General features: G+C 45.9%; 1 long non-coding RNA gene across 1 annotated transcript; it reads left to right on the forward strand.

Moving 5' to 3' along the window:
- Positions 1-1,090: 1,090 nt before the first annotated feature.
- On the forward strand, positions 1,091-20,422 carry LOC118453172. Its single transcript, XR_004843107.1, has 3 exons — positions 1,091-1,346; positions 7,629-7,707; positions 20,364-20,422. It is a non-coding gene; the product is annotated as an uncharacterized LOC118453172 (long non-coding RNA).
- Positions 20,423-21,532: the final 1,110 nt, after the last annotated feature.

A 21,532-nucleotide genomic window follows, 5' to 3' on the forward strand; every position in this document is an offset into this window, starting at 1 on the left:
CTCAAGTGTTTGTGGGTAGGTTTGAAATTAATTCTAACAGTGTTCACATAAATCCAGTGGGAAGACACAGAAGACGAAGGAAAAAACAGAGATAAATACATATAGAAATCTTTTATGTTAAACTTTCTCTTGCTGCCTGCAATAAATTGGCATGTTCCTGGCAGGCATTACTGTCAGCACAACTTAGGGAAATAATATGGTGATGTTAGAATAATTGCAATTCACAGGTATAGGGAAGCAGGAGGTGGATTAAAGTTGTAGTTGGCCTAGTTTTAGTCCGGTAGTGTACCGGGTAGGTAAAATGCCAGGGGACTGGCAAATAGGAGGGCACTGTATTGTGAAGGGCCCCAGAATTTGGGGAAAAAAGTGAATGTGTGGTTCATTGAAGGTGGAAGAATGAGTGGGAAGGTTGGGAGGCTGACGGAGAGTGCTGAGGCATTTTGGTGAGGAGGGTCCCCTCAACAGCGGTGAGGCTGAGTGGGTGTCCCACAGGCCAAGGGATGGTCATGCTCTCAGGGATGAGCAAGCCCTGATGTTTCAGTGCCGAAGCAACCATCCGGCTGGCTGGGGGAGTTGTGCAATTGTGCTCTACGAGGTTTTTCTCTACAGGGTTTTTGCTACTCGCAACTGTTGGAAAGTGGACGAGGTGGAGCCTTGGGATCAGCTTGTAGGACAGTGCCTCTGGTTTTAAGGGAGTCCTGACTGACCCCAGCACTATGGACGCAGAGAGAGGGGCTGCTGCAGGGAAATGGATCCCTTACCAAGTTCATCCTTTTTTTAAAGCAATTTGATATGTTGGACTCTTTTACTCCCTTGGCTTCTTTCTGAAAGCTTCCACGTCGGCAGGAGGTAGGTGAGGCAAGCAGCAGTTGCCTCTGGAAATAATTGGGGTGCCCTAACCTTAGGTGCTCTGCTTTTCAGCTTTACTCTTTCACAGCTTGTTGTACTGGAGCATTTTATTTTTAAGGGAGCTACTACACTCTCCCTATCTACAGGAAACAGAATTTAAAAAAAAAAAAAAAAAAAAAAAAAGGAAGAATTTGGCCAGGAGCCAAGCCCAGTGACTGAAGTAAGAAGTAGGGAACTTGGAGTAAGTTTAGTTAGACATCGCATGGCAGAGCGGGTCTGCGGTGGATTTTAAGGGGCTCGGAGACGAGCAGGCGATGCCCATTTCAGAGCAGGAAGACGCTGTGCTTTCTTAGGTGCCCATCCTGGCACCGCCACTGCCGGCGAAGCTGTTGGACTTGGGAGGGGATAGAGCTGTGTGTAAATGAGAAGAGAGGAGTGCACCGGAGTGCTATGGAGGGCAGCAAGTTTGTTGCTGTGACTTTCACAAGCCTTCAAGGGTAAGAGTTAATGCTTTCCTTCCTCCTGTTTGTTTTCTCTGACAGTTTTGGGGGGCCGAAAAGTTGTGTTTTTTCCAGACCTGGGAGCTCTGCAAAGCTTAATCCAAGTGCTTGGGGTTGAGCTTTTTTTTTTCTGCAGGCAAGCTGATAGACTTCTGGGTGGAGTGAGCTGAGCTGTGCATGATTTCAAGCAGCAGCAGCAGCCGCCCGGGGAAGCTGCTATTGTTCGCCTTGTTTCGGAGGGAGCAGACCGCATTTCTGTTTGGGAGCTCTCCCTGCCTCAGCTGTTGATCGGTAACTTGAGTATTGCAACCAATTTACCCGAAGGAGCTGAATGCAAATTTTTGACTGCCATTCCGGTGTCAGTTTAAAGAGTGTTTTAATGAAGACAGATGGAGGATGTTGGATCATTACTTTAAAACGTGGCAGATAACAGACTGAGCCTGCTTCCCAGCACTTACAGCTAATTGCATTGGCACATTTGAGCGTAGGGGGTGGGAGCACACAGTTTTGTGAATTTCTGTATGTATAGCTTGGAACAGCACCAAAAAATAGCTGGAGGGCTGGCTCACCTCATCCAGGATACCTCTTCAGGTATTTTAAAAGCTGGGGAGGTTTCAGGGTTGCTTTGAAACTCTGTGTACTGAGCCAGTAGATTAAAACCAGAGTCACCACTCCTTTTGTAAACCCTAATGCCAAGGGTGACCATTCATAGCTGCTGCTTAAACTTATACCAGGTTGAATTCAGGCAAATCCAATTTCAGCCGCAGAAGTGTATTACTCCGGGATTAAAAACACACGTTTCAGTTGTCCGTCCTGCAGCTCGCTTTCTGTGTTTTCCACTTGCGAAGCGGGGAGTGGTACAACACATGCTACTCCCTGTTTTGCTCCTGAGGTGTTCAAATATAAGAGGATGTAAGGAGGGGTGGAGAAATACAAATGACAATGTATTTCAATGTTAAAAGATGATTAGTGCTAATTATTTCCAATGGCTGAAATTTTTTGTGCATGCTTTCGATAGGGGAAAACAAATACGTTGTACTCTTTGGAACCAAAATTGGAACAACTCGGCCGAAAAACACAAGGCGTTTAAAGGTGTCGCTTTGCAAACATGCCCTTGCGTGGCACATCACAAGGTCAGGCCATGCCAGATCTGCCAGGCCTTTACATTGCTTTTCCTGGGGCATCAGCAAACATCGCACCAGCTGTGATGCCCTTCTCTGCCGATACCCGGGGGTGAACGTGACTTTCCTGCTTTAGCGCCCGACGTTGCACAGCCCCTGAGCAGGCGTGCGACCAAGGCGTGGAGAAAACAAGGAGCCTGGGCACCTAATGTATTGTAAACCTTTCATATTTTCCCAGTTGTACCTCCAAACCCAGTCTAAAGCGATACGTATTCAAGATCTGGGGACTTAGATTTGGTTCATCTCGTGCTATTTAACAGCATTACCCCACCAAGAGCACCGGGCAGCAAACGCAGTCTTGAACCCTGTCTGTCACGGTGGGATCTGCTTTCTCATATACTGAGCTATCGGTTGGATATTTAGTACTTTAGCATGGGAAAAGAGAGAGTTCTAAGACCTGTGGGTATTTGTGATTGTTACATCAGCTGAATACAAAATAAAAAAATAAAAAAACCTTACAAATCTTGCTCACATGCAAAAACTGACCTGGCATGGGAAGTTGGGGAGTGAAGGCACGGCATGCTTTCTGAATTTTTACCTGGACAGGGCTATTTAAGCTTTTTAGGGTGTATACATACCACACTATGGTGGCAAAACTGACTGGACAAATCTTACTCTCCTGAGTAATTCCCCAGGACTCTGCATGCTTGTTTCTAGTATTACAGCACAATTCTCTGCCCCCTCAGATCTCCTAAAACCACTGCTTGGGCAGGAATTTCAGTCTGTACCAAACTACACCCCATGATCTGGATTAAAATAACTGTTCCAAAAATTATTGTATTTAACATGGATCATTTGACAGAGTCTGGGAACAAGGTGATGGGAGCAGAAGCACCAAGTATTTTGTAATCTCTATTTATCGTTGAACCTGACGTATCGTGTAGCTATGTCCAAAGAAACAGGGCCAAGAAACTAGCCGTGTTTTCCATCTGCAACATCTGCTCTCCATTCGTCCGAACCATGCCATGTCTTTTCTCATTTTGCTGCTCATCACTGTGGTGGTGGGAAGTGCCTCCCTCTACCTCCAGTTTGCAGCACAGCCCTCAGTGAGCCATGGTTTTGGATTAAGCTGTAGCCTTTCCAAATTCCATGTGCCATAGCTCATTGCAACCTGCCCCTCATGCGGGAGGAGCTTTGCAGTTGTGTCCTCAAGCCAAATTTGGCTCTTGTCTCTCTTAAATAAGGCTGAGCTTGGTTTGCGAGAAAGCACCCCTTCCCAATTCCAGACCAGCCAAGGTAGCGTCTCGCTCTGGATGTTAAAGTGCTCAGAGCGCATGATTACACTCTCAGTAGCCATAAAGCAGGTGGATTTTCTTTGCAGAAGTGTAAGCAGTAGCTGGACAGTTTGTAGAGCACTGTAGGTACAAAAGCCTTCACCGGTGAGAAGGGGTAATTTATTTGTAGCTTAAACCCTAAATCTCCATAAATGAGGAATTGGGAATTTGAGGTATAAATAATTTTTGCTATAGGATCTGGAAACATGGGGAAGTAACGTGTCGTATTAAGCAGAGTAGTTGGACCTGCATGATTACTGAAATACTGTGAGCCCCAGTTGATTACTGAACCATGCAGGGTACCTGAAGTAAGCAGAAATAAAAAAAAAAAAACAAACCACAAAATAATTTGAGTGGAAAATGGAGCTGGAGGGACTTTTTTTAAGTCCAGAAGGGCTGAGACAGACTGTGGAAGGCAACTTGAGGAGACTGAAGCAGTGCTTCACTTCAGACCTGAAAATAGCTGGTGCCAGGGAAAATGAAGGCAAAAAGGAAATTGCCTTTTTTTCTTACTATAGAAAGTTTTCATGTATTTTATGGGTTTTCAATTAATTCCAGAATAGGAATCTGTGAAAGTGTCTTAACAAAATTTGAGAAGTACTTCATGCCACATGAAAATGGAACATGAGAGAGACAATTTTTTTCCAGAAAGCACAAAGAGAAATTGAAACCATAGCAGTGTATTTGAGTGACAGGAGGCTGAAGACCCATTGCTGCAATTTTGTAAGGGAAACTGAATTGCAGACTTAAAAAAATAGAGAGATACATCAAGAAAACTGATCAAGGACATGAATTTTGATTACAAGTGGGATCTGGGGAAAAAAAATACTCTGAAGGAGATCATTGATTGGTGCAAAGATGTTGGACCCTGCAGGTAGGATTGAGAGTCCAAAATATGCCAAGAAAAAGACCCGGGAGTGCAAGGGAGGCAGCACTAAGGTCAGCCAAGGGACCACATCTGGCTGTAGAAGTTACACAAATGGACACAAATGGGAGCAGTATCAAGAGCACCACCAAAAGGGACAACTCCACCATCATTTGCTTAGGTTTGTTTTCACAGTTCCAGCTGATGGTCAATGAACTCTCAGACTGAAAACTGATGGCTGGAAGTGTGAAGGTGTCCTGGCACAAAGCGGGCTGTGAGCAGGCAGGCACACACAGAAGCTACAGCCAGCGTGAGAGTGGCTTGCTAGGTAAAGGAGTACGAGGATTAGGTGTGTGAGTCAATAGCAAAGCAAGCAAAGGAAGATATTTGTATTATTATGAAAATAAAGGGTACACCTCAGTGCAATAGGGGTGTGTCAAGCCCTTAATGCTATCGTGTGTGTGCCCATTGAATACTGACACATTCTCAAATGACACTGTGGTTTGGGCAAGCCAGGAACTGAGTTTGCGTGAAGGATCAGGTCAGCTTGGGAAGGATTCGTAACTCCTGGGCTTTAACTAAGTAAGCAGCTATGATAAATCTGTGTGATGGAAATGATGTACTGGAGAGGTAATTGGTACAAATGGACATGGCAAAGTTATCACCCCTGTCTGAGAAGGTTTTACGGGAATAGTGAGCCTGCAAGGATATTTGTGCTGGCCATGATGGTAACTTAGATTTGCTGCAGAGTGAAGATGTTCAATGAATGCAGTCCTAAATCAAACGCACTGAGAAGCTGAAGGAATTAAAGATGCCCTCCATGCCAAAATAGTGTATTGTTACAGTCTTGTTGTCATCCTGCAGTCATGCCAGAAACCAGTGATTAAAGAATCAGAGTAATTAGCAAAAGCCATGTGTCAGAGCTGAAGGAAGTTTCAGTTTTTTGTTTGTGAGGTGCAGATCTTAACTCCATTGTTTGTTTCATGTTACTGCTGCCGAGAAGGCTTATAACCACCCTCTCTTCTCTGCTCCCCCCCAAATATAAACATCCTTTTTTTCCCTCCGCTGAAATTACATGCCTTCTCAATTGAGTACACAGCTGGGGAAGGTTTAGTAGTTGCAGATTGTCTTTCTAAAATGTTTGGCAAATACAGCAAAATCCAGAGTTCAGCAGTATGGCCATATGGTGATTACAACCAGCTGATCTTTTGCATCCTCGTGTTGCCAGTGGATGCTGGTTATCAGATCTGTGGCTCCTGGTGCTCTACGAAACCGGAGGTCTTTACCCCTGGGTGTGTGGGTAGCGTGCCTCACTCCTCCTACCAGTTTATGGGGAGTTCTCAGTCCTAGTTATGAGGGTTTTGCAAGACATAATAGTAGTTCTAAAACATGGAAGAAATATGTTCAAAATGATAGACTGAGGTCAGTTAGGGATGGAAAGCAGGGTTGGTCAGCAGGGTTGAGAAAGCTTTAGGTTGTGACATTGAATATTGCAACTCTAAACCGTTTACCTCCATGGACAGAGGAAATTTTGGGGAGAGGTGTTGCCAAAGCATTTGTTGGTGAGCAGAAACAACTGGATCTACGTTAAGTGAATTGAAGAATGATCTCTTGCAACTGTGGTAGGCAGAGAGGTGCTCCTGAACGCCGTGACGAGCGGCAGGGAGCACTGTGCCAGGGCTGCGCCGTGCTCGGGGTGTGCAGTGCTTAGCTGGCTGGCTGGTGTTTACCTGCTGCTGTTTGCCTTATCTCAGGCTCATTGAATTGCAGCTGCTAAATATAGCTTTGCTTTAGCATCTGGAATAGAGATCTGCGCAGAAATGATTGACCTATGCAATGATTGTAGAGTTTCCTTAAAGTTTACCTTCATTTTCTGAAAAGACATGAAGCCCAAGCTCGCACTGGGCATGGTCTGGTGATGTATCAGGCTTGCGTTTGGGCAGTGGCGTAGGCTGTATTCGCCTTTGTGTGTTTCCAAAATACGATATATTTGCTATACTCACCTCCTTAGACACCCTTGCTCTGCACAGATAACATAGGATAAAGTGCAGAAACTTCATTCTGTCACCTAGAAAACTTGTTCTGGACAGATTACCGTTCCCTCAATTGTCTCAGCTTGGCTCCACTGACTGGTTAAGCAACCAGTACATCGTTCTTGCTGATTCAGGCTCCCTGTCAGCCAGGCATGCCAGGCAGTGCCGGCTTTTCCCATGCTCACGGATCTTCGCAGGCTGCCAGCACCAACATCACCATTAAGTCCTTTAACTCTCTGATTCTTGGATCACTGAGAGTTTCATTACTGCCAGTTTTTGATGTGATTTTGTTTCATGCTCAATTCCTCTGCCTATCAGGATATATTCAGTGCCTCAAGTGCTTTTCTGGTGCCTGGCTTTTGGCTTCTGGGCCAGGAAATTTGCAGCGAGCAGGGGAGAAGTTTTACTTGGAGCCATACAGGCTAGCCCACCCCAGACATGGAGGGTGACCAGCAGATGGACAACAGTGTGAGCCAGCACATGCTGAGCACGGGCAGATAGATGTACAGGAAACCAGCATTTCCCACTGCTTCCTCCTCTTCAGGGAGGCTGGGCTTATGCTGGCTGCTCACACAGTTCCTCTGTACCTTAAGTACAAGCCCTGTGCATGTATTTCTCCTTTTCTTATAGGGGGGAATGTCCTTTTCAGTCTCTCCTCCACTGGCCCCTTCTTCGAGCATGTCAGGGGATGAACAGGTCAAAATGTCTAAGGTAAGGTAGCCCACACTGATGCAGTGCAACTTGAAAACCTGAGATGGTTTTGCATTTAAAAATATGCTATGTGATAAACTGTAGCTGTTCGCCACGGTGCTTAGGAGTTTGGTTCTCCCATTTTACAGGCACAGAATTACACATATGTGCTGCATCGTGTCATGCTGCGGGACTAGAAACCCCCATTGTAAATTACTTTCTCTTTTCTTTTGCAGAATTTCCATGGAGTTGGACTGAAATAAAGTATTGGGATGTCTCTATTTGGATTAAAATTTGGAAAGCAGAAATTGAAAGGTGAGTGCAGTCTGGTAATGCCATTGCTGTGGGCGACAACCTAAGGAATGTAAATACAGCACACGTGCGAGCCCTTGAGAGCATGCTTGGGAGCATGTCCTACACCTGCAGAGCAGGCGGAGGAAGGCAAGCTTTCTTTACTTTTCCTGCATTTTGTACTACCTTGGGGGAGTGCTGTGGACTGTGCGCCTGTGAATGGGGGGGACACATCTGAAAGAGAACAGGCTGCAAAGTTTGTGCTCTGTCGTGGCACATGCCTGGCTTGGGGAAGTTGGGTTTTGGTGTCTTTTCTACAAGGATATTTGGGGGGAGTGGGTGGATGAGCAATGCACAGTGCCCTTTCTCAAGCAGTTTATAAAATACGCTGGAAGCAACTTAGCATGAAGGTCTGATGCAGTCTTTTGGTGATGAAATGTGCTAACAGCAATGGCCAGGGTATTCCTTTCAATGAGCTGTAGGAAGAAGAGCAAAATACAGAAGTACACCCTGAGAATACCGCAAAAGCTGCTGAGGGGAACACTGACTCTGCAGGAGAAACCAGAGCCTGCATAATTCCCTCCCTGTGGGCTCCCCGTGGCAGCCAAATAAATGGGTGTGGAGGTAGGGAGCAACCATCCTCTGCAGCACGATCTTCACCGGACTTTGCAGCAGAAATCCCTGCAGAGATGAATGCTTGGAAGAGGTCCAGCAGGAGGGCTACTAGTGTATCCTTCAAGTGGGCCAGCCTCCTACAGCCTCTTAGGGTGCGTCTTCATCAGGCTTCGCAGCAGGAGCCACTGCACCGAGTCTTGTGTTTTATCACTTCACCTCTGGGCCTGGGGTGCGATCTCTGGTCAAGGATCCAGGTCTGCAGACGTTGTGAAGAGGGAAAGTCTCTAGGCTTTCCTTTCCAGGGTGTTCTCCCCTGTATCACAGAATCACAGAATGGCAAGGGTTGGAAGGGACCTCAGGAGATCATCCAGCCCAACCCCCCTGCTAAAGCAGGGTCACCCAGAGCAGGTTGCACTGGATATCATCCAGGCAGGCTTTGAATATCTCCAGAGAAGGAGACTCCACAACCCCTCTGGGCAGCCTGTGCCAGTGCTCTGGCACCCTCAAAGTCAAGAAGTTCTTCCTCATATTCAACTGAAACTTCTTAGGCTTCAGTTTGTGCCCATTGCCCCTTGTCCTGTCGCTGGACACCACTGCAAAGAGTCCGGCTCCGTCCTCGTGACATCCACCCTTGAGATATTTGTACATGTTGATTAGATCCCCTCTCAGTCTTCTCTTCTTCAGGCTGAACAAGCCCAGCTCTCTCAGCCTTTCCTCATAAGGTATTTGATGAACAGCAGAGATTAGTGCCCTGCTTGCCTTTTGACATGAAGTTATTTTTTTTCCCCAACCTCTCTGAGCTCAGAAGAGATCTTTTTCCCAAGGGTTTATTTTTGCAGTTGTGCTGGAGTTTCCCTTTCCTGCTGTGGGGCAGACTGTGAGCTCTGGTGTTAAGACAGGGACATCCATTTGCTGCTCTGATAGTCCCAGGAGGGGAGGTTGTGACTGCTCACGGGGAAGGGTCTCTGCCAGCCCAAGGTCTCTTTCTCCCTCTTGGCTTTGGAGGTGAGGGAGCACAGGCTTGTCTGTGAGCCGCCATCCACCCAGGGCATCCCCCCTTGTAAAGCAGTAGTTGTTCTGATTATCAAAAATATTATGCTGCTGTATTAGGGAAATTCTGTATTTTGCATGGCCCTGCATCTGGGTTTTAGCAGAGCAGTGTTCAACCCCCCCTTCAACCAAGTGTCTAAGAAACTCAGATCTTTCTAGATATAAAGGAACATACTTCATAGGGAAAAAAATAATTTGTTTTCACATTTTATGTGCTTTTGATTACCAGTTCAAAACCCATGAATTCAAACTGGAGGAAGTTCAGAGAACTTGGTGGTAAGGGAATGAGGAGCTTCCATAACAGGAATCTAAAAGAGCTTTTCCTCCCCTTTTATTTTTAATTCTTTTGCCTTGCAGCCCAAAAGCCAAAAGGGCTATGATTGCTCCTTGCAAACATTTCACTGGAGTAAATGCCAGGGTTGAAGTGCTATTTTAATCCAACAGTTTGTAAGCCTTTGTATTTGGAAAAGCCTGTAGGACTGCGCTGCCTGAGAGCAGATGAAGCTCTTCGGGGAACAATCCATGCACTCATCTCGGAGGCACAGTACTGCTCATAGAAAGACCAAATTTCCATTCCAGAAACAAAACTGGATGACAGTTAACCTTACTGAAGAGCCATGCTCATGGTATGACTTTCATGGGAGGGAATGGATTACCCTGGAATGGATTACCAATGGATTCAGCTGCTGAAACTGGGATCAGGATCACTCCCATGAGAACCAGGAATATTTTGCTGTTTCAACCCAGCAAGACGTGGCTGTTTCCACATGAGCTGAGATGCAGGCAAAATTAGGCGAGTTTTTTTCAGGATAGGTATTATTTAACAAGACAGGTTACACAGTCCAAATTTCTTGGAGGTAAGAGTCAGGTTTTTTATAGTTTTATGTTCCTTACACAAGGAATCAGGGATGTAACTAAAACTCAGCTTCATGTATAGCATCATGTCAGACACACAAAGACTGTCGGAGGAAACCAGTTCCTAGATGACTGAACCTTAGTGAAACTCTTCACGCTGAAGTGGGGAAGTACATCCCTTAGATAAGCAGCAGTAGCGTTAATGTGGAAAAGGTGCCTCAGATCTTTTGTGCCAAGGTTTAACCTACAATGAACATTGTAGAGAGAAATGGGGACATTTTCGGTTCATGGAGCATGTGGGAAGAAATAAGGATCATGCCTTGGTGATGACTGATAAATGTGGAGTATCCCTGCTCACTGGCTTGATCCCATGGCAGCTTAACTCAGTGCCGGAGCTTCATACCTCAGGGATGGGGATGGTCAAGCACTATCTATGGAACAAACAGAAATAGGGAACAGGGAGAACTCATCTACACAGATAACCTTATCCCAAGGCGTGTGTTTCCAGCTGATGGCAAGAGTGGTCACTGCTGCAGCTTTGTCTCCATAAGCCCAGCCCAGGAGCACTGTGGAAGGGGAAGGATATAAATTGAGCCAGGGCTTTTGGAAACCTCCACTGGGGTTTCCTTCGTGCTGCTAGGGACAGCCTGCTCTACAGGGCAGCTGGGTTTTGAGCAGCCAGGCTCTGGGCAGAGCTTGGCAGGGGTAGCAGCTCCTTATGGAGAAGGCATCCCAAGACTGGCTCTACAGGCATAAAGCTCAGCTGCCTTCTGGGGTTCCCATTCAGATCTGATAGGAAATGTCTTACCACAACAGACACTGAGTATCAAAAATTTATTTATTTTTACATAATTTCCCATGAGGGAAATAACTGTGAATTGAAAAACTTCTCAAAGTTTGTTTCAGACAGCTGTATTTATTTTTATGATTTTTACATCACTTCCTATCACTGTGTATCACTGTTATGAACAACATTTGCAGTTGTGTCAAGCTGTGGCATTACCAGCATGTCTAGGAGATAGTGTTTTCTAGTAACGGAAATTGTATGTGCCAGCCAGTCACTGTCAGACTAGTTTTTAAAACAAAAGCAAATTAATGTTTCAGCTGCTTTATTTGACGTGCTGGTATTGGTCAAAATATTGTGAACTGCTATTACAAAAAACAGGATACAAAGTGATATAAAATTCTAAAGCAAATTTAAAAAAAAACACCCAAAACTACAAAGCTTTCCAAAATGAAGAAGAGACAATTTCTGCTGCTAATACATTTGAAAAATGTGTACTTTCATTCTGACACGGACTGCAAACAAACATAAAAAGATGTAGATTCTTCTTGGGAAATAATTTGTTGCAAGGCATTTCTGAGACGTGGTGAGTCCCCACCCCTTGCCCAGAGCCAAGACAGGTGGGTGAGACATCTCTGGGAGGAGGAAGCAAGGGACAAACCAGAACTGGTATTACTGCAGGAGATGGGGAAAGGGAGAGACGAGACAGCCTTCATCCCTTCCCTGACTAACCTAAAAGGGAGTATTTTCTGGTTTAGGGTTATATAGCACTTCTTCCAGGCCTGTGTCCCAAGAGCGCTGTTGGACCACGAGCATTGTACCTGCTGGCCAAATCCAAGGCATCCTTTTGGAGCTCTCTTTTCTTGTTTTTTCTCTCCTTATGGTGATAATATCAAATACTGCTTTTAGAAAAGGGCAGGATCTACTATTGAACTTTATCTTCATATTAAAAATTTACTGGACCTGAGGCAGAAATAATTCCAGTTCAGCCTCAAGATTTTTTATTTCAGACCTTACATTTGATGTATGAAAATGGAAAAGTGTCAGTACATCTCCTAAGTGGGCCCTCTGTTAGTGATGCCAGACAAAAATTTATTTGGTATTAATATCTGGTCTGGGAACATATGAAATGTTTTACCTGTGCTGGCAAATTCCAGTCGCCATGTAGTGTTTGTTTAGTGCCAGCAGGAGGCTGGGCTCAGTACGAGGCACAAAAGGCACAATCCATGACCTCAAAAGTGTATTTCCTGCATTTCATTTCTTCAGGAAGAAGGAGGATTCTTGTTCTTTCGAGGCAAAAAGACATGATAAAGAAGATCTTTATTTAATAATGGAGGAACTGGCAGGAGGGAATAGGACTAACCCCATTTATGGTGGTGTATCTGAATGGTCTTGCTGCAGGCTTTTTTTTTTTTTTTTTTTAAATTAAATCCCTCACACTCGGTACAAGCTAGTCCATTTCAGAGATGAAAATGCATGTGATTGCCAGCATAAATCCTCTCCAGCCACAGCAGCCAGAGAGGCTCCATAAAGGAAGGGACATCTACACAGCAAAAATGTGCAGTTTTGTAAAATGGAACCCTGGAGGGCCCCTCCTTTGAGTCAAGAACAGAAAAATCACATTTGTTTGCCAGGCAGCCGGGCATGTTCCTGCTCCAAGCAGGGCTTGGCTGTGACCTTCCCCTTCCCCGTTCCCATCCCACCGGGTTCTCGCCGTGCTTCCTGCCCCAGCCAGGCTCGCTGCACCCTGCCAGGCTCTGGCTGTGGTTCAGGGCAGGGATGGGCTTCGGCTTCGTGCCGCAGAGCAGCTGGCATGCCGGCACCAGGCAGGTTACAGCATTAGCCTGACGCTTGGGTGACCAGGGCTTGGCTTTTGTCTGTGTCCCAGACTGGCTGTGAAATGTAGGTATATAACCAGTGTGAGCCTCAGACCTGTTGTAAGGCTCGTCCCTTCAGCCATGTATCCTCTGATCCATACTACATGTGGAGCTTGTTGCGTAATGATCCCAGGCTTTGGTTTTGGGTAGTGTTCACTTGGTGCAGCTCTGATCCCAGCAAGGTGCTGCTGTATTGTGAATGTGAAATCCTATGGTATCACTGCTATAAAATATATTCCCATTCTCTTTAAACCAACAGTAGGGACTCTGCCCCATACAGTGCCTGCAAATTGAGAAACTTGTTGCATGGTTCCTTCATCTCTCATGTTTGCAAAAATGACCATTATTGCTTTATGGTGAAAGGAGATTTTGGCTAGTAGCCTGTATAACAACATCCCTGGGAGCAGTGATTTTAGTTGCCTAATACGGTATGCAATGACTTGCCCTCTGCCATGGAGTTGCCTTTCAATGGACACCGTAATTCTCTTTTTTGGGAGGAGGATAGAGATACCAACGCACCAGGATGGATTTCAGTTGCTTGTGCACAGGGTAAGAGTCCTGCAAAGACCAGAACTAAGGGCTAGGATTTCTCTGCCCTGTGAAGAGATGGGTGATCTGCTGTGTGCTGGATGCGAGGTGGCACTTGTGCCACTGCTGAGAGGTGACGCCAAAAGCTGAGTCACACAAGTGATGATGAGGTGCCCACCTGTAGGGTCAACAGACTTTGGAGGGGAAGATGGAACAGAGGTGAAGGAGGCACTTCGTGAGATCTGAAGCAAAGAATGTGCTGCAACTGCTGGACGTCTTCTGAGACAGCTTATAGTCTGTTGCAGGGGAGACCTGAACCACTGCTGCCTGAAGGACAGCTCAGGAAGGTCAGATATGTGCCCTTGGGAGCAGAATAACCATGTCACAGCTTTCCCAACTTGGTATTGTTAAGGTTAATAGCTTTGCTAAGAGCCAGCCTGCAAGGGAAGCTGGGGAGATGAGCCCGCCTCCTGGATGCCACTCTTTGTGGCTGTCCAGGGCAGCGTTCGTGCTTTTGAGGTCGCTTGTTTCAAGGGTGGAGTAGAGATCATTATTTTTACAGAGTTTATGTTGTCTCTGTTCTGTTGTCAGGCTTAGCTACACGGCACTCCCCTAATTGGGCTGTGTTCGTTTCATGCATGAGGTATCAGGCCCTAGTTTGTATATGACTTGGCAAAACCAGGCAGATCTTAACCTCCTGTTTCTTCAAGCCACAAGACCTAATACCTACAAAACTTTTCCAACACCCTGTTGAAAGCATTGCTCTTGGCACACGCTCTTTAGCATAAACCAGAAACAAATTTCCAGGCTGTCTGACCAGATCTCGATTCTAAACTTTTGCGAGACATTTCCATGCAGCAGTCTTAAACAGAGAAGGCTGGTGGGCTGGCCAGTTACATTTATAGCTGATTTTTGGCATGGGTTTAATTTTATTAAATACAGATGTTATTCTGTGGTTTAGCTCCTAAATCTGTCTGCCTGAGAAAACAGCCACTTTCCCAGTGACTTGGTCTCAGTGGTTAGACCAAGAACTGGGCACTAAGCCATATTTATGTATGATGAGTTTCCACTAATGAATAATTTAAAATAGTTTTCAGTGGCAGTAAAATGATAACTTGGAGCACAAATCCCATTCCTTCTTTGCAGTGATTTGTGACTGCAGTTTGCAGAAGCAGGAAGTTTGAGTTGCTCATAGATATAGAAAAGTTTCAAGAAATGAAAAACTTCTCATCTGATAGCCCTTCAGGTTTCCCCTCCCTTTTTCCTCAGGGCTTTCAGAATCAACAGGGCATGATAAGACACGCGTGCTTGGATCTACAGCCAAAATACCCTGAGCTGTGGCTTCCAGGCGAAGCTGGTGTAATGCTTGACTTTCCCTAACTCTTTGTTTATTGTGATCACCCAAGAGGCTTCATTTCTGCCCAAACAGTTCCAGAAACGAGTAAGAGTTGTCTGGCCTATGATGGTTGAGAACTGCTGGTTTAGGAGGCACAGAAGTACGACCTCATGGTCCTCTGTTGGTAAAGATAAAGCCACTGAGGCAGCGTTCCCCTGTGCATGTGGTCAGTGCTGGTTCTCCTTTGGTGTAGGCAGAGGACAGAAAGTTCTGCTTGCTGATGTTGGATGAGGCACCCTTTGCAATTCCCTGTGGTTGTTCCTGCTTTAGCCAAAGGTATTGGCTGTTCTCTAGTAAGGAAAATTAAAATCTTGCCACTAGAAATTAGCCTCATATTTTGGCCTTTAGGGTCACTACCTCTGAAAAGGATGGATGGCTACGGCAAGCCAGAGACTTTCCATTCAGTTTTGAACCAGGTTCATAGCTATCTGAGGCCTTCAGACATGGGTTGTCCTAGAAAACCTGCCCTTAGGTACTGTATGATCAGGCACACGAGGGCAATGCCTTGAATGAATTGCATTTTCTGTCCTGTTTCACATCCCACTGCTTCATGTTTTCATGCCATCCCTAAGCTGTTTTCAGCTGGTTTTGTGTCTCATGTAAAACCATTCCTCCTGGGGAGTGCATCTCTCACTGTGGTGAGAAGCCAGTCTCCCTTCCTCACTGGAGCAGATACACCCATGGTTTCTTTCTATGAGCATTTGAGATCCTTGAACTCAAACGCACGTGTCAGATGCCTCTTCCCTGGCTGCATGGACCCTGGGGGCAGGCTGAGGGCAGGGGATGGCTCCTCACTCCCCTGGTGAGCCCTGGGAAGAGCAAAGCTGCTCGAGGCATGTCCAGCTGCTGCCAGCAGCCCTTGGATTTCTGTTCCTGTGTGCTGTCCCCTCAAGGGCTGCCCTGCCTACAAAAACCAGAAAGTCACTGAGGACTTTAGAGCTTTTCAGAAGCTGCTTGTGACCCCGAGGTTCCCCCATGTGCACCGTGTCTCATGTGCTGACAAGGAAATAGATACCCAAAGGGCTCCAGCCCAGATGAGCAGTTCTGGATGTCTTCGTGCCTCTCCATCCATCACACATTTCTCTAGCTCCGTCCTGTGAAGGCAGCTGGGTAGACCTGCTGGCTGTGAGCAGCACAGACAATGCTGTCCCCTGCCAGCGGCCAGCCCTTTGTTTTCAGGGTTGCTGCAGGTCTTTGGCTTGCTTGTGCTGCTCCATGTAAGCGTGCGGTGCGTGCAAACAGCTCTGCCCCTGCCTGCCCGTTCCCCTTCCCAGGACCATCACGGGCTCCGTGAGTGTGCCTCTATAGCCCAGTAGGTTTTCAAGCTTTGTCATCTATTCCTATTTACGGTAAAGCTGTTTATCTTTTCTGTGGCATTCATTCCAGGACTAGACTTGGAGCCCCTGGGGAGGGCATAAGAGTAGCACTTACTGTATGAGAGGAAATGTGCGAGTGTCGGGAGGTTCTGTTTTTAACAAATAGCTTTATCTTTCGTCTGCTTTGGTAATACCGGTTGCTCTCAGGAAAATTCCTGCAGGGGCACATAACACAATAGCTGAAGCCCTGTGAGTCTGGACCTCTTGAGCTCTGCTTCTGTTTTCCTCTGGGACACTAGACAAGTTACTCTGATCTCTCTGTACATTGTTCTCCCCGCTGTGAAAGATGAGAAAAAATGTGTCTGAGGAAAGCAGTGAAGGATTAAGCACTTTGTGGGTCTTGAATGAAGCCTCTGTGGTTTGAATCACCCAGTCAGGGCAGATGGGACCCGATTCAAAAGCAGCACGGACAATGCTGTCCCCTGCCAGCGGCCAGCCCTTTGTTTTCAGGGTTGCTGCAGGTCTTTGGCTTGCTTGTGCTGCTCCATGTAAGCGTGCGGTGCGTGCAAACAGCTCTGCCCCTGCCTGCCCGTTCCCCTTCCCAGGACCATCACGGGCTCCGTGAGTGTGCCTCTATAGCCCAGTAGGTTTTCAAGCTTTGTCATCTATTCCTATTTACGGTAAAGCTGTTTATCTTTTCTGTGGCATTCATTCCAGGACTAGACTTGGAGCCCCTGGGGAGGGCATAAGAGTAGCACTTACTGTATGAGAGGAAATGTGCGAGTGTCGGGAGGTTCTGTTTTTAACAAATAGCTTTATCTTTCGTCTGCTTTGGTAATACCGGTTGCTCTCAGGAAAATTCCTGCAGGGGCACATAACACAATAGCTGAAGCCCTGTGAGTCTGGACCTCTTGAGCTCTGCTTCTGTTTTCCTCTGGGACACTAGACAAGTTACTCTGATCTCTCTGTACATTGTTCTCCCCGCTGTGAAAGATGAGAAAAAATGTGTCTGAGGAAAGCAGTGAAGGATTAAGCACTTTGTGGGTCTTGAATGAAGCCTCTGTGGTTTGAATCACCCAGTCAGGGCAGATGGGACCCGATTCAAAAATGCCCGACACAGCTAGATGTGCCTGAAGAAAGAGAAAAGCACATTTACCTGCTAAGATAGCTTTATATCAGTAATTAGAGGGCTTGATGAAAACAGCCCACAGACAGAGAAGGAAAAAAAAAAAAGTGATCTGAAAAAAAGGCTTAAAAATTAGGGATGCTGTGTTATTTATAGGGTTGTTGGAGGGAAAGGAGGAAGGATAGCAGTTGAATGCACTGAGTAGCTTAGACGCTTGCTAATGCAAGAGTGAATAAACAGGAAGAACTAGATGTCTTAACGCATCATTTAATAGGTGTAATAGACACGTGCTGGGATAACTCGTGAGGCTGGAATATTAATAGAAACGAATAAAGCTTATCCTGGAAGGGTAACAGAGGTTTTCCTTGTATGTCTGTGTGCTCTGGGATCCAGCGTGAAGGAAGAGATGAAGAAATCGCAGATCTCTGAGTAATGCCACAAGGGTGAAGAACACAGGCATACAAAACCAAGAGGGGCAGTCTTCTGGGAAAAAAACTAATACATAGTTTTCTGAGGGACGGGACTTGATGGTAAATGAAGAATTCTAGCTATACAGGGGCAGAGTGGGAGAGGAGTGTAGGGGAACACGACCTGTTCAGCTGGCACAGTGTTTTGGTGCAGAGGTGAATAGTTTTTTGGAGCTAGAGAGGAGGCTGTTCCAGAACTCATTCCCTCCAGCAGGGAGGAGCTGGCTGGTCCTGTGAAAGCAGGAGGGAGTGTAAACAGGAACAATTATGAAGGGACAGTATGATACACAGTAAAAAGTGACAATAGCAAAGTGTTTAAAATGGCCTTCAAGAAGGAAATCTTCGGTAAATACGAAGAACTAGTAACTGAGATCTTATGGAAAGGAAATCTGGGATGGAGGGAGAATTAAGCAGAGCTGTCATTTCCTTAAATAATTGATGTTAAGGGCACAGGTATAAGTTATCATCTTTCAGGGAGAGGCTCAGAAGGGTGCGTGAAATGGGAAAATCACAAGCTCCTCACTCACATCAGGCAGAAGAAGGATGCCTCCAGAAGGAGCAAAGGAGCTTGTTTCATGCAGCACAAACTGTGTGGCAAACGCTCAAGGCGAGAAAAAAGCTGTTGAGGACATAAAGGGCAATAAAAGTTGTTCTGTAAGAGCTGGGATCTCTGGGGTTCTGTAACCTTGCTAGTAAGAGGGAGTTCAAAGACTGACTGTTACTCAGTAAAAAAAGCCTAGCAAATAATCCTAAGAAATCTGGGTTTGGGTTTGGGTTTGGTTTTGGTTTTTTTTTTTCTTTAGATGGAGAAGGGGGGAGGGTTTGGGCTTGGAATAGGGAGGGAATGGGTTGGCTCGGTAAGGTAGAGCATAGCCTGGAGCAATGCTGCCTTTGGGAGTTTCTGGTGCACAGACAGGCAAAGTTCAGAAGACTGGGAAAAGAGCAAGCAATCTGTCTTGAAATAGGGGGAAAAGAAAAGCTGGGTGATTATAGGTGTATTGGCTTCATTTCTTGGGTAAAGGGTGAAACAATTCAACAAACCACTTCAAACTAACTAGAGGTGTGTGTCTGTGGAAAGATGATTAACAGTCAGCAGTCCTGGAAAACTGCATCAAGACAAAATTAATTCTATATTAGTGGTAGCCAGAGGGCTAGTGAAAAAGCCTTAGATAGCTGTCATGTATCTTGACTGTCACTTACAGCATTTTTACAAGTAAACTGGAGATACATGCTCAAGATAAATTCACCATACAGTGAGTGCCAGACTTTTCAGAAAAAAGTACACTGGCAATAGTTATCAATGACTGATTATGAAACTTGAAAGATTTATCAGAGATGTATCCTGAGTCTGGAATTCAATATTTTCTTCTCCATCTTGGCTGGCAGAATAAAGAACACAGTAAATCTGCGAATGGCACCATGCTGGCAGGAGCAACAAGCACACTGAAAGATAGATTAGAATTGACTACTTGGAGAAATAGCCTGAAAAAAATTGGATGCAGTTCAGCAAGGACAAATGAAAGATTTGCCTTGCCTGATGAGGCATCGGCTTTGCCAGAAGGGATCTGCCAAAATGGATCATATTCTGGAACACCATCAGCTGCATGCTGGTGATGCATAGGGATATTATTTTGAATTACTTCTAGGTGAATTCTCATGTCAAATACATGTTGTCTACAATATAGGTGGAGTGTCCCTTGTGCTCTGGTCAGCTTTGGTAAGGCCTCAGCTGCAAACTATAGCCCATTTTGGCCACTGCGCATCCAGAATGAGGTAAACTAACTGGGAAGCCCACTTGAGAGCAGGAAAAATGATGCTACTTCTGACAGACTGACCCATAAGAAGTGATTGAAAAAACTGGAGTTGCTTACCCTTGGGAATACAAGACTACAGTAAGGCATAACAGCCTTCAAGACGTAATGAACTCATCTGTGCTCTGTGTCCTTGACAAATGGAACAAGGAACTGAGGGGGAGCAGAAGAGCACTGTGGACCATCCCAGGAGAAGATGTAATTTGTTCAAATTGAAGTAATGAGGTTTTTGTCAAATAATGGGGAAAAAACTCCCCCAGGGGAAGGACACTACAGTCCTCAAATAGGCAGTCTGAAGCCACGCCCACATCATGGGAGTGACGGGCATGACCCTGTCTTGAGGTAGAGGTTAGATATGATGACCTTTTGAAATCCCTTCCAGTAGTTTTTGATTTCATGATAGCCATGGTGGTGATGTCCCATCACTGGGATGATGCGAGGAGATGCACTTGTACTGGAGGAAGGGTGCTAACAGTAGGCTGATGGCAACAGCCCCAGAGACTTCAGGGGGAAGAGATGGAGCAGGGCAGGAATAGTGAGCACCGCTAGTTAAGTGGTAGTTCTTACCCAGGAGAAGGTGAACAACCTGTCAAACCAGTGTTGGCATTGCAGTAGGTTGTGGGCAGAGGAGAACTGGAGTATGGGCTTAGAGTGCTATGGCACCAGTCCACAGTGCTGCTCTATCAGTGGCACCAGCCTCTTCACTTCCCTGGCATGGGGTGGTTAACCCAGAGCAGAGGTTCCCGGTGACATTACCGTTTAGCAGCTCTGCTTGTAATTTCTGATGCTTTGTTCATATCTGTATCGACTCTGCTTACCTTCAAGCATGTGTGATGTGTTTCTTCTTCTTTACAGAGGAAGAGAGACAACTTCAAGCAAACAACCGGGATTTTAATCTGCAGTTTGAATATGCTGTAAGTAACCAGCATGTGTTGTTTCATGCAGATGTAGTCACAGATGTAGCTGCATCTGCTTCATGTCTTGAATGTTGTTTCAAGGGGGTGACATGACTGCACGCTAGCTATGGCTCTGCAAACAAGGCGAACATGTGCCAGATGAACAACAAAAGATGGCTCATTGCTGAGTCAACCATAGGGAGCTCTGCCTTTGGAGTCAACCCTGCGAATGGGCAGCTGAAGGAGATCTAATGCTGCAAAATCATAACACGGTGACTTTACACACTTCCAGAAAATTATTTGTGAGTCAAAGTGTTTGCGGGATCAGGGTCCAAGGCCTTTCAATAAAGGAACCTGTGGAGAGTTTTCTGTTGGAAACATGTCTCCATTTAAAGTAAAACATGAAAGGAAATGTGTCAGTTCCTCAGCTCTTGCAGTGAAATCCTCTCTGGCAGGAAGGTTTTGAATCTGGTCTTTTGGGCTTCCTGCCAGCTTCATTTCCAGCTCCCTAACAGCCTACTTAGGTTCACATTGTGCCATGAAATCTGTGACTCCAAGGAGTGTCATGACACGGGCTGGCTGTGACCCAGGTCTGCCAGGCTACCGTGCCAGGCAGCGCCTTCGGCAATTTGATTTCCAAAGCTTGTGGACCATTTGCTGACTCTGTGTGCAGGGGAGGGCTAGCTGAGCTGCTAGACCTGTACTGCCTTGCTGCAGGGTCATCTCCTCCTTGAGGTGATCCTGAAGTTGCATTCTTTCAAAGCATTTGCAGCTGCCAACTGATACCGAAGTGAATGTTGTGGATTTTTGTCCTCTGCGTATCTGAATTCCAGTGGTGAAAAATTCATCCTTTGGTTTTACTCAGTAACCCCTTTGAATCGTGTTCTGGTTTAGGAACGTCACAAGTATTTTCTCAGTAAGAACTGGAAAAAACATTTCAGATCACTGTAATTCCTCATGAGATAGGAAGTCAGACTTGCCAACAGCTTTGACTAAAGATCTTAATGTAGCTGATCTGTTGGCCACATGAACTGGATGGTTTTCAGTGGTCAGCTCTCATCCATGATCTCACCAACACAGGCTAGAGACTTCCTAGGTTCAGAGCCGCCACACGAGCTCTGAATATGA

This window comes from Egretta garzetta, unplaced genomic scaffold, assembly GCF_000687185.1.
Source record: "Egretta garzetta isolate BGI_Z169 unplaced genomic scaffold, ASM68718v1 scaffold59, whole genome shotgun sequence".
NCBI classification, from domain to species: Eukaryota; Metazoa; Chordata; class Aves; order Pelecaniformes; family Ardeidae; genus Egretta; species Egretta garzetta.